General features: G+C 38.1%; 1 pseudogene; it reads left to right on the top strand.

Annotated features, from left to right (window-relative positions):
• The first annotated feature begins 658 nt into the window (after positions 1 to 658).
• Positions 659 to 10,327, top strand: LOC132665003 (large ribosomal subunit protein eL8 pseudogene; annotated as a pseudogene).
• The last annotated feature ends 475 nt before the right edge of the window (positions 10,328 to 10,802 follow it).

Raw genomic sequence — 10,802 nt, forward strand, 5'->3', positions numbered from 1 at the left:
GTTCATAGTGGTGGTTTGGATCTTCCACCAGGTGTGCTTTGATTTGTTCATTGAAGTAACCCTGGAAAAATAGGAAAAGGGGTGGTGGTGGAAGGGGCCTTATCCCATACAAAGAGAGAAATGACAGGAGCAGAAAAAACAACCAGGCAGAGTATCAAAGAAACTATAAGGCTTAATCCAGAGAAAGAGGAAAATAAAGAAGAAGGAAATACAGAAAAGGTGTAAAAATAATAGAGTAAAAATTCCTGATTAAACAAACAACCAGAACATAGAAATAAAGAATATATATATAATGAGAATTGACCAAAAATCAAATCGGGAACTATGAGCCTGATTCCAAAGGAAAAAGGGGAAAAAAGGGGGGAGGAGGGTAGAAGGAAAAAGAAGGGAAAAGAGAAGAAGAGAAAAATAATAGCAATAATAAAACAAAAAAAGTAAATAAAAAATAGAAAATAAACAAAGTAACATACAAAACCTCAAGACAGTTGTCTGTTGGTGCCTGGGACCAGTGGCTATGCTGGTCTGGAGGAGAGGATGCCTGGTTTGGTCAGTGTCAATCTCACTCCAGTAGATAAGCAGTTACCAGGCACAGAGGGGTAGGGTTTGGTGTAAGGTCCACCTCCACTGGGGACCCAACCTTTTTCGCTGAAGCCCTACCATGATGGTGATAGAGAGTAAATGGAGACACCCCAATCTCTCCTCCCCAGACCAGTTGTCTCAAACCACGTTGTTCAGGCAGTTGTCACAGAGCAGTGTGGGCAGCTGGCTTGCCCTGCTCCACAGGTAATGAACTGGAATTCAAAACCCGATGTCTTAAAGGATCCAGCTCCACATGGACCTGGTTCTGGGGTAGCACCACTCTGCCCAGTGACAAAGGGGCCTCTGGCTGGTGCCTGCAGGGCTTTTTGTCCTTGGAGGTGGGGGGGAGCAATATACCCTCTTCCCACAGTACTCGAGGGAGGGAACTGTTCTCTTCCAGTACACCCCTCAAGATCTCTGCAGAGCTGGCTCCCCCCGGCCCCCAGGCGCAAGTATGTGGCAGACTCTAGTCTGGAGAAAGTTGCACAACCCTGAAAACTCTGATCGTCACTTCTAAGGCCATTTGCAAAGTAGAAACTGGATCTCTATGTATTTTTCATTCCCCTTTCTGTGGTTGTGTGAGGTTTTTCCCTTGTCCAAATACAATCCCACATTTCCACAACCTGTCTTTCTCTCCCTTTTGTTTCTCCACCAAAGGGGTCCATACCCTCCATGTCTACACAGCAGTTTTATCTCTCTCAATTTGCAAACACACACCTGTGTCTCACCAAGCTGTGTCTGTACCTTGTGGAGGCTTTTCTGTCACTCTGTGTAGCCTGGATTCCTGGTATTACAAGTGTTCTCACCTCAATACTGCTATGTTTGAGGGATGAGGGTAATTCCAGTCCCCCTACTTCTCCCCCATGATGGCTCCTCCTATACTTTTTTTTCCTTAATGAATGGATTTAAAATTCTATTTGATTGCAATCTTGATTTGCAATTTCCCTGATTATGAGAGATATCGATCATATCTTAGGTTGTTTACTGGTCATATGTGTTCCATTTTCTAGAAAACTTGTTTTGCCTATTTTAAAATTATGTTGCTAGTACTTTTATTTTTGTTAAATTTTTTTTACTGATCCCTAGTCGGTGATGTGGACTAAAATTTCTAAGGACTTGTATGACAGACTATTCTAGTATGACAGTGTTGTTGGATAAATATTCTAAGTTCTAAGATCTTTTCCTTCAGTATCTTGAAAACTATACTCCATGCTGCATTTAGTGTAATCTTAAAAACATTTTTCCTTTTGAACATGATCTGTTATTTCTCTAAGCTTTTGGAATGTTTTTGGCATCTATAGTAGTCTTGCATTTCTAAGATGTCCAAGTGCCTTTCCTTATTGGCACTTTACAGGCACTTTTCATCGGAGATCTGTCATCTCTTTAAAAATTATTTTAAAAATGTATTTCCATTATTTGCTCGAGTGTTTATTCCTCTTAATTTTAGTTTTCACCCTTTCTTGGACTAGCTGCATGCCATCACATTTATTTCTATATTCTGTATATCATAGCTATATTTTTTCTACCTATTTCTTTATTCTTTCTATTTCTTCTGGTTTGTTAATTCATTCTTCATATGTATTTCATCTTTCCTTTTTAAAAATTTATTTTTGTTATATTTTTTCACGTATGTTTGGTTCTTGTATGATTTATTTAGTTTATTTTACATTGCTAAACTCACACTGGCAGATTTCCCAAGTCACTAGTTGATATAATTGTTTGATTGAATCAAAACATCAGGTTGTGATCCAATTTTAGTCTTAACTTTTCAAAGATATATTTGCAATTTATTCTTAAACATTTTTTTAAATGTTTATTTATTTTTGAGAGATAGAGAGAAGGATATAGTGTTAGTAGGGGAAGGGCAGAGAGAGACACACACACAGAATCTGAAGCAGGCTTCAGGCTCGGAGCGGTCAGCACAGAGCCTGACGCGGGACTCCAACCCATGAACTGTGGGATCATGACCTGAGCCAAAGTCAGATGCTTAACTGACTGAGCCACCCATGCGCCCATATATTTGCAATTTAAAATAAGACAAAATTAACTTCTAATTTGTAGACTATGTGGGCTGGTAGATGTTGGCAAAGGGTACTTTATAATTTCTTGACTAATCTCTGAGCCATCAAAGCTACTCTCAAGAGGCAGAGCCTGCATGATATATTGGGCACTAACTTCTCAAAGGCTGGGAATGAAGGGCCTGATTCACAGACCTAGAACAGTGCCTGACTCTCACATAGCTGGTAGTCAATAAATATTTGCTTAATAAATCAATGACTAGGCACCATGTGAGAATAACCCAGTGTAGTTCTCTTCATTTCTTTACTTAATCAGAGTAGAAAAGTCCCAGATGAAAATAGAAATGCATGTGTCCCATTTGCCTACTATTTCTGAAGCTGTGTAAGTCACAGAAAATAATGCTCACCTCATTCTGAGATTCTGCAGACTCTGATGCTTTTAAGGAGGTAATAAGATCCAGAATGTCTCCATTATATTGCTTCACTGAGAATGTTCCACTATAGACTTTTAACCATCTTGACAAAAAAAAAAGAAAGTTGATTTTCTTTTTGGAAGTAGTGGGGAGGGGGGAGGAATGAGGAATGAGGAAAAGATGAGGGAAAGTTAAAATGCTAGACATGCTCTGTAGAGAAGGGGAACAAAATCTAATTCCCTTCCAGCAGAAGATACCTAGAGAGAGCTAAGATGCAAGTATTTAGTAGGAAAATGCCCATGAAAGAAAAATGGAAAGGGAGGCACAGAAGGCTGGCAGAGCAGTTGGGTAGTGATGCAAGTCTGTCTCTGAGTGAAGGAAAGAGGAAGGTTGGGTATAAGCATCCTAGACCCCATGAAAGTGAAGGGATATTTGACAAGGCCTTCAAGGAATCCTCAGGCCAGCATCAGAGGAATATGTGTTTTCTAGGAACAGGTTTCCCTTGGAGTCAATACTGAACTCATCAGCTGGCAACAGCTTTGGGGAGGATGACCTCAGTGTAAAAGCAGCCATGGATATCAGAGCTCAGTGCCTTTGGCCCTCAGTCAACCATGTTGTCTGTGACTGGAGTCTGTGAAGCCCTTTCCCATAGCTTCCACAAGCCTTGAAGTGTTTGGTTTCAGATTTCTGGCCATTAATGAAGGGATTTTTCAAAGTAGACAATAATGTGGTCAGAGTGGGGTGGAAAATTGGGAGATGACATGACAATCTCAGTTCTTGTGTATAAAGAGGACACAATAGATATAAGCTCTACCTATAATATACAAGAGACAGAGTTTTGTTGTTGTTGTTGCTGTTGTTTTAAACTTATGCACTTATATGAAGTTGATGCATAGTTCCCTGCAAAAACATTCCTTGACTTCTGAAATCCTATTTTGGATTAAGTTTCCTTAGTATTTATAACATCACTTTAGACCCAAGTTAGGGAAGCTTTTTCTGTGCAGGGCCAGAGAGTAAGCACTATAGGTTTGGGGGGCAGATGATGTCTATCACAATCATTCAGCTCTGCCCCATAGTGTGAGAGAATCCATATATAACATGTAAATTAAGAGGCATGGATGTATTCCAATAAAACTTATAAAAGTGATGTCAGCCTAGATTTGGCCCACAGGCCATAATTGATGACCACTGATTTAGACATTTCAAGCAATCAAATACATATGCATGGTCAGTTACATCAGATCATTCTGAAATTCAAACCAGCAAGGTATATATATTAGGGGCTTCACACTTAAGAATTTGTGAAAGATAAAGATCAATAGGTAGCCAAGACTTGAAGAATCATTATATACAATTCCAAGGAATTTGAATTTTATCCATGGGGAAATCAATACTATGTTTAATGCAAGAAATGACATAAACAATCACGGGGGAAGTGCAGAAGGAGATGAGACGGCAGAACACACAACTAAGAAACTGCACAGCAACCAGATGAATAAATGTGAAAGCCTAACTTAAAAGGGAGTTACTATGGTTAATAAGAGGAAGGAGTGAGTTAGCTCTAAATGGTATAGAATTTTTGAAATGCAGTAAACTTAAATTTAGAAAATGTGGGAGGGAAAGTACCATAGAATGATCCAGAGCTTTGTTTAGACTTGAGCCACTAGGTGAATGATGGTGCACTTCACTAAAAGAGGGGGCATAAAAGGAGTTTTTGGACTTAATATGGTCAAATGAGGGACTCCCTGGAGGAGTTTGAATTGCCGGGTGGGGGCTGCTGAAATGGAAATTATCTAGTAGGCAGTTGGCTTTTTGGCTTCTGAGCTGAAGACAAAGGTATATACATTAAAGAACAGGGGTTGAACATGGTACCCTGGGAACATCAAAATATAAGGGAAGGATGAAGAAAGAGGTCATTGAAGGAAAATTTGCTCATCTTTCCTCTCACATTACTTTTCATCTTCCTTTTGAATGCCAATGTTTTCCAGCTTTCTGTTATTGTTCCCTTTGTTTGTTTGTTTGTTTTACATGCTTTTCTCTTGGTAATTTTATCCATTTTTGCCTTTGCCTCCAGGTTGATGAAATCTCCATACATTTTCTTTCCAGAAATTATCTTTAAAAAATGCTTATTTATTGAGAGAGAGAGGGAGAGAGAGAGAGGAACAAGTGGGAGAGGGACAGAGAGAGAGAGGGAGAGAGAGAATCTCAAGCAGGCTCTACACTGTCAATACAGAGTCCTATGCAGGGTGGGCCCTGATATCATGAACCACGAGACCATGACCTAAGCCAAAATCAAGAGTCGGATGCTTAACTTACTGAGCCACCCATGTGCCCCTGCTATTCAGAAACTCTAATTTATTTTCAATTGATCACAAATAGGACCAGCTTCAGACAACACTAACTTAATATGTCTCTCACCTAATTACTTTACCCAAACAACACTCTCAACTTCTGTGCTCCTAAGGAAAATTAACACTCTCAACATCTACCCCATGAACTTCTCTCATTCTTAGATGCTATCAACAAACCCAAAACATTATCCTAAAATACTTCTCCTTCTCTAGACATGATCCATAACTTCACCATTTCTGACCTTGGACTATTGAACATGCATCTGGACTACTTACTCTCAGTGCTTCCCAATTTCAGACCATGTTTCACACTGTTCCAGAGTGAACTTACTAAAAAGGGATCTAGTTGCTTTAAACATTTAGAACTATTCACCTCTCAACACCCCACCCCCAGCAGTCGTGTGTAGCATAATGGTTAAGAGCAAGTGTTTTGGGACTATTTGAAGAACTGTGTTGCCAGCCATTCCAATAGAGTTAATTAAGATGGAAGCTGACAGAAAGAGAGTCTTTCACAAAGGTTTCTTCACATTAATTTCCCAAATCTTCACTGTTCAATGTCATTCTCCTCTTAGCATATACTATAATCCCTACATCTATTTGATAGGGGGAAATAAAAAGAACTTCTTAGAAGTTGCTACTGTAAGGTCACATTTTCTTGTCCATTCCAAATCTCAGTTATCTAAATTCCAGATTTTATATTCCAATCACATTTCATTTAAACACCTTTGTCTAACAAGAGTTATGTCTGATCCCAGTTTGACCAGAAGAGAAGAGACAAGGAGTAAATATAATAGCATATCTGGTCATTATTCAAAGTCATTCTCTTTAAGGTAAAATTTTGCTTCTCTAAATGCTTTCCCCACTTCCAACTATGGACCTCACTGTTAATTCTATTTTAATACTGTATCATCATCATCATCATCATCTCTCATCATCATCAACTTAGCATATATGCTGCTTCAGTATGCTTGGCATTGTCTTAAGTGCTTTATATTTATTAATTCATCAATCCTCCAAACAACCCACGGAGGTTGTTACAATTGTTGTCTTCATTTGTAGATGAAGAAAGTAAGGAGCTGTGAAATTCCCTAAGGTTATGCAGCTTAAAAGAAGCGGCACTGGGTATGTTCCCATACAATCTGATTTCAGAGTCCATTATCTTATCCACTACACAACACTGCTTTTCATAACCCTGTACTACACCGACAATCATATAAACAATATAAAATGATATTATTCCTGCCACTCCATAATTTCTTGAATAACATCCAGACTTGTCACCTTGGAATATAAGCAAAGTTCAAATACTTCTGCATCCTATTTTCTCTTCAACCTTCCACAGGCTCTGACCGGGCCTTGGTATATGCTGTTCTTGTGACTCTAGAGAATCTCTACATGAGTTGCCTCACAACCTGGTGATAATGAGGATCATGACCAAATACATGAAATTTATCAGCATTTGTGTCCTCTATAAAACATTAATGACTTGGAGTGCCTGAGTGGTGCAGTCCGTTAAGTGTCTGACTCTTGATCTCGGCTCAGGTCATGATCTTGCAGTTTGTGAGTTCAAGCCCCACATCAGACTCTGTGCTAATGGTGAGGAGCCTGCTTGGGATTCTATGTCTCTTTCTCTCTGTCCCTCCTCCACTTGTGCTCTCTCTTTCTCTCAAACAAATAACCTTAAAAAAACATTAATGACTCAACCTTAGGGTGGTGTTTCAATTACATTTTCATTTTCAATAACTGATAGGTACTCTGGAAATGCACAGATTAATAAAAAACAAAGCACATTATAAACTTTAGTTGTTTAAAATCTTAACTTTAGGTTGAACCTCTTAAGCATGCTGGTGGGGACATAAAGTGGTGCAGCCATTTTGGAAAACACTTGGGTAATTTCTTTGAAAAGCAAAAAACATACCCCCTCCCCCCAAAATACACTTACTATGGAATCTAGCCATTCCATTTCTAAGTATTTCTAAGAATGAAAATACATGTCCATATAAAAACTTGTACATTAATATCTAGTAATCTTAAGTGTCAAAAACTGAAAACAATCCTAATGGCCATCAACTAGGTGAATAAAACAAACTGTGGTATATCCATACAATGGACTACTATTCAGCAATTAAAAAAAGAATTATAATATTAGTATATACTATAACATGGATGAATCACAATGTCATTAACCTTACTGAAATAAGCCAGACAAAGAAAGTATATATACCACATGACTCCGTTTATATAACATTCTAGGAAATGAAAACTAATGTTTCATGACAGTAAGTGGATCAGTAGCTGCCTGGACATAGTTGGTAGGGATAGGAGGAGAAGGGAGAGATAGCAAAGGGGCAAGAGGAAACTTTTGGAGATGACTGATATGTTCATTATCTTGATTGTAGTCATGGTTGCATGAAGGTGTATATGTCAACTTTTCAAATTGTATACTTTAAATATTTACACTGTTTTTCATTGTCAGTGATACCTCAATAAAGCTGTTTTAAAAATACCAATAAAAAATAAAATCTTAACTTTAAATAGAACATGGTAGGTTGTGTTATTAATTTATAAATGCTTAATTAAAGAAAATACCACACTTTAAATCTTATTGCACAAATCATCGTTTCTAACTCTGGAAGCACGTACTACTTTTGAGTATATTTTATAAATATTTATAAATTCTTCTTTGTTCCACACACACACTCACACACATGAATAGCACAGCCTTTTTGATTACACAAAGAGCACATGGATGCCTGTTATTCTGCATTTTGCTGAGAGCATTTAGCACAACAATCCCTGAGGCAAACTTTCGAAACAGGCTGTTTTTAGAAAAAATCTCCTTAGGGAATCTCTTCTCCTGTTAACTCCTGAATAATCAGTTCTCTTTCAGAAAATAAAGTAAGGTGTTTCAAATACGTATTGTTTGTGAATTTATGTCCTTTGTCTACAGAGTAGCAAGCTAGAGTAGAAAAAAAATCACTGGGCTGGTTCTAGCACTTTATGGTTTATTTCATATGTTTATTCATGGTTTATTCCAAACCATATGGTTTATCCCATGCATTCCTTTACTTAATGTACATGTTTTGAGCACCTTCTGTGCACTGATTTGTCTTCAGGAAGTTTACAGTGTAATGGAACACACAGTGCATTCAACAGCACATTCAATCCACAAGTATTTATTGTGTGTCTATAGCATACCCTGCATTTTCTACCCACATAAATAACAGACTGTCGTAAGTACTAGCAGTCTTCTGGGGAAGTCATGTATTGTGAGAGGGGATGAGTTTGGTATAGTGTGTTATAACTGCAGTGGTGAGTCATGCTGCTGTTGCAGGAAAGTGGTTAGAAAAACAAGAGACAACCTCACAAAGGAGGTTAGAACCTACAGGGTGACTCTTTTAGTCACGTGACTTTGGAAAACTAACTCAACCTTCTTGAGACCAGATAAATTCATCTGAAAAAGGATAAGACTTTTCCAGAGACCATACAAGCTCTCTTATGGGTTTAAAATACCAGTTCTACAAATTTAGGAAAAGAAAAGGAATATAGCTAATGGAAATCAAGAGTAATATTTTCCCCTAAGGCTTAAGATTGGAAAAAAGAGCCTAGAGCTAGACTGTAGAGAGCGTCAAATGTCAAACTAGGCAATTTATATGCTTTATGTGTATCACTGGTCACCAAAGAATTTCAACATCCCTTCATCATTAAAAAAGTTTAGTTCAACCCCACTATATGAATATTTATTCATTTGTGAATTATACACACATGGTATAGATACATTCTATCTTATATATACTTCTCCAGAGTCTAGATAAACAGAGAATACTTTCCAATTCATTTTGTAATTTTGATTCCTAAACCTCTCAAGGAAAATATAAGAAAGGAAAACTATAGACCAATCTTGATCAAGACTATAAATGACAAAATTTTTAAAAGAACGTTGATGAACTGAATCCAGCAATACATTTTAAAGGATAGTATAGTTAAATTAAACCTAGAAATGTAAGTTTGGTTTAACATTAGAAAAATGAAGTAATAAAATCACCACATTAAAAACTTAAAAGAGGAAAAACTATATCTGCATGTCAACAGATGTAGGAAAATCATTTGATAAGATCTGACAACCCACTGATGATTTAAAAAAAGTCTAGTTGTCTCCTCCAGCCATCCAAGATGCAAAAAAGGAGAGAAGGCTAAGGGGAAAAAGGTGGCCCTGGTTCCTGCTGTCGTGAAGAAGCAGGAGAACAAGAAGGTGGTCACTCCCCTGTTTGAGAAAAGGTCCAAGAATTCTGCCTTCAGACAGGACATCCACCCCAAAAGGGACCTTACCCACTTTGTCAAATGACCCCACTACCTCTGGCTGCAGTAGTAAAGGACTATTTTCCATAAATGTCTAAAAGTGCCTCCTGCAATTAACCAGTTCACCCAGGCTTTGGACCACCAAACAGCTACTCAACTGCTTAAGCTGGCTCACAAATACAGACCAGAGATAGAGCAAGAGAAGAAGCAGAGACTGTTGGCCCCTGGGGCTGAGAAGAAAGCTGCCAGCAAAGGGCATGTCCCCACTAAGAGGCTGCCTGTCATTTGAGCTGGGGTTAATACTGTCACCACCTTGGTGGAAAACAAGAAGGCTCAGCCTGTAGTGATTGCACATGATGTGGATCCCATTGAATTGATTGTCTTCCTGCCTGCTGTGTCATAAGATGGGGTTCCCTACTGCATCATCAAGGGGAAAGCCAGGCTGGGGCACCCTGTCCACAGGAAGACCTACATCTTCACACAGGTTAAGTGGGAAAACAAAGGAGCTCTGGATAAGCTGGTGGAAACTATTGGGACCAATGACAATGACAGATATGATGAGATCCATCTTTACTGGGGAGGCAGCATCCTGGGTCCATAGTTGATGGCTCACATTACCAAGTTGGAAAAGGCAAAGTCTAAAGAACTGGCCACCAAACTGAGCTAAGTGTGTGCTGCTGAATTTTCTGTACATAAAATTAATAGAAAGTTCTCTTTTAAACTCCTTTAGCAAACTAGGAATGGAAGAGAAAATTATTTTCATCTGCTAAAAAGTATTGACAAAATTGCTCAAGATAAACCTCATACTAAATGGTATTTTCTTTATAATTAGGAAGAAAACAAGAGTGTGCACTATATCCTCACTCATTCAATAATATAGTGCAGATTTTGGCTAGTGCTCTATGACAAGAAAAACCTATAAAATAGGGTTATTTAAAAGGAAGACATTAAATTGTTATTACTCTTGAGAGATAAATTGTTTATGTAGAATTCAGTATGATTATATTAGTCTGAACAGGCTAGATTATTCTGTGATAACAAAGAACCACAAAATATTTGATGCTTAAAAACCAAAAACTCATATTTTATTCACACTACCTGTCTAACAAGGGTGAGCAGAGAAGTGCTCACTGCATTCTCTC

The sequence above is a fragment of the Panthera onca genome, chromosome D3 (assembly GCF_046562875.1).
Source record: "Panthera onca isolate mPanOnc1 chromosome D3, mPanOnc1 haplotype 2, whole genome shotgun sequence".
NCBI lineage: Eukaryota > Metazoa > Chordata > Mammalia > Carnivora > Felidae > Panthera > Panthera onca.